General features: G+C 32.2%; 1 long non-coding RNA gene across 1 annotated transcript; it reads left to right on the forward strand.

The window, feature by feature from the left end:
* Positions 1-4,424: 4,424 nt before the first annotated feature.
* LOC111698340 (uncharacterized) lies at positions 4,425-7,637 on the forward strand. The gene is made up of 4 exons (XR_002764517.1): positions 4,425-4,511; positions 6,008-6,081; positions 7,085-7,140; positions 7,525-7,637. It is a non-coding gene; the product is annotated as an uncharacterized LOC111698340 (long non-coding RNA).
* Positions 7,638-8,548: the final 911 nt, after the last annotated feature.

Here is an 8,548-nt window from a genome sequence, read left to right on the forward strand (position 1 = left end):
TCTAATATGATGTGGTACACCCTGTAGTAAAATAAAGGTTTATATGAAGTCTATATATCTAAGAGTATATAGAAGAAATGAGGGGAAAACTGATTGACGGGATTGGAGAAATATTATAAAACTTTATATTTGATTTATACAATAAAAGAGTCAAATTACTAGGCTTTCTACGCCAATATAATTCACCAAAACCATACTGCAGTCCTTCAATCATCATACAGGGAAATTTTCATCTTTCTAAACATCCCAACGAATGATTTTACAGGTTCGATCTTTCAAATGTTTAATTAACGTAATTTTCAACAAATGTTGAATGAGAGAAAATATTGTGACTGAAAATGTTCCGATGTTGTTTGTTTCCCGTCAACTCATATCGTAATTTCTATTGTTTGGAATTTCAAATTTTTGGGAATTTCGCTTTGTTGTATTTCGTGCTAGGCCGAAAGCGGAGTTTTATAATTTTGATTGTATCCATCACGCAGAATTATTACGCCCATCAATAATAAAAATGCACGTGACATAAACCACGCATTTCGTTTATAAATTACCAGCATCGTCTCGCTGGGTATTGATTGACTTAATTTTTGTTAAATTCGATGAATCTTAGAAAGAAAAACTATGATCCACAAATTTCGAATGAAAAAAGAAAAAAAAATATAAATCTTTGGAAACGTTATCCCTTCGGGCCCGACTAGAATTTTGTTCTCTAGGAAAAATGCGCCAGTCGCGGCCAGTGCATGAAGTTTGGCGGATTTAGAAGATTATAATTACGTCATCAGCATGAAAAGGGCGTGACTGGACAGTGGACATGGCAGTATACTATGGAGTATAAAACGCACTCTGGGTTAGCTGAACATACTTTACTTTCTATATCTGACGCAATTCACCGTGACAGCTTTTCAAGCGTTTCCTGTTATAAACCAAGAGTATTTGGATGATACAAAAACCGGTTTCCGTGCAAGCCTCCCCCCTCCCCGTAGTCATGCACCCTCTCTCAACTCTCCGATGGTACCTTGGTACCTGTAGGTACCAAGCCCTATGGTTTAAATTGCTATGATCCAGCGGGCAGGGAAAAGGGCAATATCTCGCTAAATTAAACTAAAATATAGATATGTTTTATCTAGGAGAGAACCAGAAAACTCTGGAATAGGGAGACAAGAGAGAACCTGTTATCTATGAGAGAACCAGAAAACTCTGGATTAAAGAGACGGCTTTAACAGGGGTAGATAAAGGAATTTATCAGGGGATAGCGAAACTTTTATTGCGCGTAGCGCTAAAATATTTTTTCCTGCCCACCCTTAAAATGTCTTGCAGACCCCCAGGGGGGGGGGGCAAGATTTATCTAGTTCAAAATTTAACAGTTTGCTTTTTATACAATCACATTGAATATCGATGTATATACTCATTGTTTAAAGCCATAAGCCATAGCTCACAAAATTGAATTGAGCACGAAATTCAAACTATAAAACATAAAACTACAAAATAATGTTAAGTCTTTTATTATTTTTTTAAATAGAATGTATTTAACTCTTAACTCTTTTATTTTTTAAAATAGAATGTATTTAACTCTTCGCATTTAAAATTTCCGAATATTCTCACTATTTTCCGTACCTAATTTTGAAAATTTCACCAATTTAGCTACAGGGTTGAGAAATTTTCCCGGGGTGAGCCGACCCTCACCCCATTATCCGCCCCTGGACTTTTAGACTAAAGTTATGACTTTAAATACTCCAATGAAGAGGACAGTAAAATTAATTCATTATTTGATTATTTATCTATTTATTTATTATCATTATTATTATTTGTTTGAACGAAGATAGAATGAATTTCATATTAACATCCAAATTATAAAATAATTTTTTTTGAAATTACACGGAAATATTCTACCCTTTCTCAATAAAGAATCAAAAGTTGATTTTATGTTTGTAATTGTGGATATGCATAATGTTATTTACTCGATATATCTAGTGACGTTAAAAATTATCTAAATTATGAAGAAAAAAAATATTTCGACAGCTTTTTAGATTTAAAAAGCTAAAATCCACTTGGATTTAAAAAAAAACTTTGGTTTAAATTATTTTGTAAATTGAAAAAAGGTTCTTCTCCCCCCCCCCCTTTCTTTTTGCCCCTCCCTNTGGGGGGGCTGGGAATCCCCACACAGGATATACGGGGGTTCCCCAGCCTTCAGAAGTTTAGACTCTCAAAATACAATCAGTTGATACCTATATGTTGCTAAATTCATAATGTTCTCTCTAGCTTCGTGTCCTTTTTCAAATCTTTAAATGAGAGTTTAAAGGAACTGTTGATGTAAGTTTAATCAACCCTTCACCTCCAGAGACATGCCTAATTCACCACGGTACTCTGGAGTCTTGGCACCTTTTTCTAATCGAACAATAATGTGTTAGAAAATGCTATTTTTTCAGTCCAAATTTTGTAATATTATTGATAATTTTGATTTCCTGCAGCAGAAACTAACATTTGTATAGAGATAAACTACAATTGAAAATACACAGTTTTTAAAACTTTAAACCATGTGGATATCTACATCAAACTTAATCATCCTAAGTTATAAGGGTACCGTTGTGAATCTAGCATGTGACTCTTTAAATGGAGGGTAACTTTATGTTTTCTTTTCTTTTGACTTTTTAACTTTGAAAATGTACGTATAATTGTCAGCAAGTAAATATGTTTTCTGCGGTTTACTGTTTAGTCAGTAATCTTCTATTTCTTACCTTTTTTCGCCCAAAAAATAAGGATTTTTTGCATTTAATTTTTTATTTCTTTTTGTAGCAAGATTTGAATTCACCACGCTCTTTTGATAAATATTGATAGATCCAAACTTTGCCTATTTAGACATGCCCGGACATGACTACATCTATCTAGATCAGCGTATACATTTAGACATGCCCGGACATGCCTACATCTATCTAGATCAGCGTATATATTTAGACATGCCCGGACATGCCTGCATCTGACATGCCTGCATCTATCTAGATCAGCGTATATATTTAGACATGCCCGGACATGCCTACATCTATCTAGATCAGCGTATATATTTAGACATGCCCGGACATGCCTGCATCTGTCAAGATCAGCGTATATATTTAGACATGCCCGGACATGCCTACATCTATCTAGATCAGCTTATATATTTAGACATTCCCGGACATGCCTACATCTATCTAGATCAGCGTATATATTTAACATGCCCGGACATGCATACATCTATCTAGATCAGCGTATATATTTAACATGCCCGGACATGCATACATCTATCTAGATCAGCGTATATATTTAGACATGCCCGGACATGCCTACATCTATCTAGATCAGTGTATATATATAAGTTGACGTTTTTTATACCTATTCCCTGTTTGAGGGCAACTGTAAGCTCTTGTACTCAGTTAATGCTGGATTAAACATCAAATAGTTTAGTCCTTTTGAAATTAATTTAATCAGACCCAGATGGGCATTGTTGTAGTTGGATGGGTTTTAAATAGAATTTGGAATAGGAATTCTGTTTCGTGAAATTGCGCGGAATTGTGCTCGAATTACGCAGAATTGCGCGGATTACAGGGCTCGCAGTTGCTCACAAGTAAAATACACTTGGGTTAGAAACCCTATTTAATTAGGTTGGTTGTTTTAGTTTTGCTATAGGCTTATTTATAATCTGTTATGACATATTTTCAAAAGATTGCTATAAAGAAATGTTTGTTTTTATCAACTTGACACAAATTTTACTCCGGTTTAAACCAAAAAATAACAAATCATAAATAATAAATTAATTTTTGTTAAATATCTCATAACCGACTTTTTTGGCATTTGAGCTACATTACGTACATATCTAATACCTGCATATTCTAAAAGCGATGAAAAAATTTATGTAAAATCTTTTTGAAATTTAAGATTTTTACAGTTTTACATTTTTTTTTAGAAATTTAAGTTTATTTCTTTAAAATGGAGGCCCGGTTAAAAATATTTTTGTCTTTCTTAATATAAAATGCCGCTCTAATTAGTATTTTGAGTTTGATCTACCTTTATTTAAAAAAAAATGCCCTGAACAGTATTCCACTGTTTTCTGTTTGCCACTGTATCTTATAAACTATGTTTGTTGATGATTGATAATCAATATATATTATGTTTAATTGAGAGTGAATTGTCAATGATGAGTTAGATTAGAAGAACAAGATGTTTTGACGCAATCTTGATTTGTAACAAGATTGTTTGTGTTCATGTAGAGAGATAATATATCGTATCATCAATGTAATATCTCCGTATACACCTTGGTATACGTACAGGTATATCCTCCCCCCCTTACACAGATATACAGATGCTCGACTACCTGCCTGTATTACAATGTGTTGGCATGGTGGGGGGAGGGAAGGGGGGGATAACTGCCTGGATACTTCCCGCCGCCGCCGCCTAGGTTTTTCTTTCTCAGTAGAAACCTACCTGCGCTGTAAGGAGCCTGGAATTACGACTAACTCTATTCCAGTTTTTAGAAAACTGAGGTCAGGCGAAACCATCATTTTTTTAACCGTTAAATAACAAGAAAATCCCAAAATTTGGGGGGGGGGGTAAAATCCGGGGTTTTCAAAACGACCATAAACTAAAGGGTTTCGCATGTTTGAATTTCAACAAGTTGTATATAAGTTGTAATAACACCTGTCTTCAAAATTAGAAAAGGAGATTCAAGGTTTACAAATTTACTACATTCTGAAATTATAATTGCGAAATATATTGCGTATTGTTTTGGTTTTGAGACATGCATGGCTTTCTTTTGCGTAACTATATACTGCAGTACACAACCGATATTATATGAGTTTGCGATAAAATCTATTAATAATGTTAGTAACGAATTTGTTTTAATTTCGTTGAAAGCCAGATTTTATTATGCATAAAGCGCGAATTTTAATAAAAATGTTTACAAATTTTGTTTTGTTTGGAAAACACCGATATCAAAAGTTTAAAACATTAAAATTGTTTTAAATTTGTGATAAAAAAAATATTTATTAAACGATGAGATTTTGATCATTAAAAGTGAATTTTTTTATTTTTGAATGGTTACAATATGTTCATCAGAAGTTTGCGTAAATCTAAAAAATGTTATGCTTTGTTCATATTTGTGGTATTATTAAATCGTTCCGAATAATTACGTGTAAATTGCATACGAATCTCTCAGGTTAACTAACTAAAAATTTATAAGATGAATCGCTTTAAAAAATAAAAGATGTATATATATATATATATATATATCCAATAATAATTATCAGAATTCACTCGTCGCTTTAAAAAATAAAAGAGATATATATATTATCGGAATTCACACGTCCACATCCACCGGAAAAAATACACCCCCCCCCCCCTCTTGCCTAGCCCTGACACGGCAAACTAAAAAAATTACGTGAGATTACAATATTACACGTTTTCTATCAGAATTCCTTTTATTTATTAGCTTTTGAAAATTACATAAATTGCTAATATGTAACCAGATAAATTTCTCATACTTGTAAGTAAAATCAATACAAGAGGAACATAGGAGGTCACAAAGGTGAACCAGTAATATCCAATCAATTTGACCTTCTCCCTTTATCCAATAAATATTTTAAAATGTAGGATTGTAATTTAAGACGTAATACGTAGATTTCCAAGAAATGATTAAAATAAGATAAAGCTCCTTTCAAAATGTTGGATGGAAATATAAATTTTGCATAAAATGTTTGTTTATGAAGGCAATCATATTTTTACGTGGTATAACGTAAGTTGTAAAATATACCAGTTTTATTTTACAACGGTTTGCAAGATTAAAAAACGCAACAAAAAATCTTGCCTTAAAGGGAGTGTTCGCGAAAAATTAAAGGGGGTATAGGCTTAAATTTAAAAAAAAATATTAAGATATGCAATAACGAAGACAATGGGACTTTAAAAAGTAATTAAAAGTAACCCTCTTTGGAAAACCAATTCTAAAAATAAGAATTAAAGTTTTTCAAATTTTCTTTGATTTCAGATTTTGCGACAAAACCCAACATGAGGATTCTAATTTTTGCCTGTATTCTCTCGATACTTCTTCCAGCTCTTCAGGTAAGGTTAAAAGATATAATAAATGTAACAATGGTACGGTGGTCAGCGATTTTAACAATTTAATGAAGACGTTTTTCTGTTTTGGTTTTAATTTATATCAAGTTAGTAAACAGCATGGATGCACAAAAACATGGAAACAAAGAGAAGCTGTAAATTAAAAGCCTCTCATTATTTATTTGTAAACTTGTAATTAGAAAAAAGCTTTTTAACAACTAAAATAGACGTCTTCATTATATTGATATAATTGCCCACCACTGTAATAGCAATACTAATTATATCATCATAAATTATTGTTTTTTTATCATGACATTTTGATTATTCTTTATTCATAATCATTAAATCAATATTTAAATCATTAATAGTTCAAACCTTTATTTTTTCTATGATCATTTTGATATTGTTGTGCATTTAGCTGTCACTATTTTTCCCCCCCTATTTTTATATATGTGAACTATATCGTGTCCATGGTCAGTTCATGATAATTCACATATATAGAAATAGGGAATACAAATATTGATGTATGGAAAACATTAAAGATATCAATCTTACGCGAAATTCAGTTTAATTTGTCGTACGCAACTCTAATTGGTCGTTGGCAAGGAACTTTATACAGGAACGCCCAACTCAGATATACGCAAATTGTGTACTGTTCACTGTGGGAGGAATGTAAACAAACCCAGTGCTCCTAAAGAAGTTGACGGGAAAGGAATAAAGCTCTGATGTGATATTACCAACAAAAAAACAAGTTAATATATCAAGTTAGAGCGAATACATATGATATTTGGCTTTCTGGTCAATATATACAATACAATAGCAATATATTCTTATTCCACCCCTTGGGCCCTTTTCCCTCAAAAATGATGCGTTGGCCCGGAATTCTTTGTTTTGATCTCCTCCCACTGCAGTACACAAATTTCGCCGCATCAAACATGGCGGTTCCTGGTCTATATATTTCTTGGTCGCTGCCATAGTATTTATGTTCTTTAATAATTCATAATTTCAGGGTAAACCCGGGCACATGGTTCATGATTTTTATAAGTGTGCATCAGATTACTACAGGTAACCCACAACCCCAACCCTTTCTTCTTAACTCCCCGACACACTTTGTTTATTTATACATCTACAGTATAATACCCGTTAAATTATAAATGTACAGTATTCTTTTTTCACAGTTTAAATTCTATTTTCATTCCCAAAAACTCTAAATTGGAAAGTTAAAAAAATTGCTTAATTGGTATCAAAAGTTGGATACTGGCAATTAAGCAACAAAAAATCGCTTAAACAATCACCAAGTTTTGCTGCCAAATAAGCGATTTTTTTTATTTCCTAACTAAGAGTGTAGGTTTCAAACAGATCAGAAACGTATTGTTTCTTTTTAACGGAAAGTATAATTATTCATGGAATTAAAAAGTACGATAGAAATGAAGAAACAATCGAATTTAGGAAAAATTTCAAACATTGTCGCGACACAACGGAGTACTCGCGACGAGGACGAGGACTCCAGCAGGGACAGTATAACTCATCCCCACACTCATCCAGCTCATCAATCACTCTAGGAATATATCCAGTTCTACATCTTTATCCTACTTGGCGTGTCTGACTGTTTTATCTAATAACGCCAAAACGGCTGAACCGATAGGACCCAGGGAAAAGTTTCTTTGACATTTTATTATTTTGAAAAAGAACTTTAGAAGGATTAAAAATGTCGACTTTTTAAAGCAACAGTTAAAAGCTAAAATTGTCAATTGAAAATGGGGCGGGAAGTACCTGCCTTGAAAGCCTGGCCTAAAAGATTAAAAAATGATGGTCATAGAAATTTTGAAGTTTGAAGTTGTCTCTAAACTAAGGAAGATATTTAAGGAACACCATTATCTTCGTTTAAGTGTTCTGCAGTTTCGGGGAGTAATCTAATCAATCTAAATCAAGCCGATTTTTATTCCTTTCAAAGAATGGCAGTACATTTTTTATATTTTTTTCTACGAAAAAGAAAATCGAAAAGTTGGGATTTCAGACTGTTTTTCAAAACGTTTAATTAGTTTAAATATTGAAAAAACGTGAGTTTGTGCCACAAACTCTGATTCTCTAATCCCTATATCTTAGATATTTCTAACTCTAAACTCTGCTAGATAAAAAGAGATTGTGGCAAAAACTCTTAATTCCTTTACAATTCAAATCAATTAAGTAATTATTTCATTCCTATAATTTTCAGAAGACTAAAAAGCCGAATTCTTTTTTTACAAAAGATTGCTATTGATTTTTTACATACAATAAATTAATAATCATCAGCAGACACATAATTTGTTTTTAGATTTATTTTACTTGAATAAATGAATAATTATTTTGTAAAATAACAATAAAAAATTACCAATATTAGAAAATCAAAGAACAACAAATATAAACAAAAATGTGTTTGCACTAAAAACTATGTTTTAATTTATTTGCAAAAATTTTTACAGGATATATTTAT

Source organism: Eurytemora carolleeae, unplaced genomic scaffold (genome assembly GCF_000591075.1).
Source record: "Eurytemora carolleeae unplaced genomic scaffold, Eaff_2.0 scaffold325, whole genome shotgun sequence".
NCBI lineage: Eukaryota > Metazoa > Arthropoda > Copepoda > Calanoida > Temoridae > Eurytemora > Eurytemora carolleeae.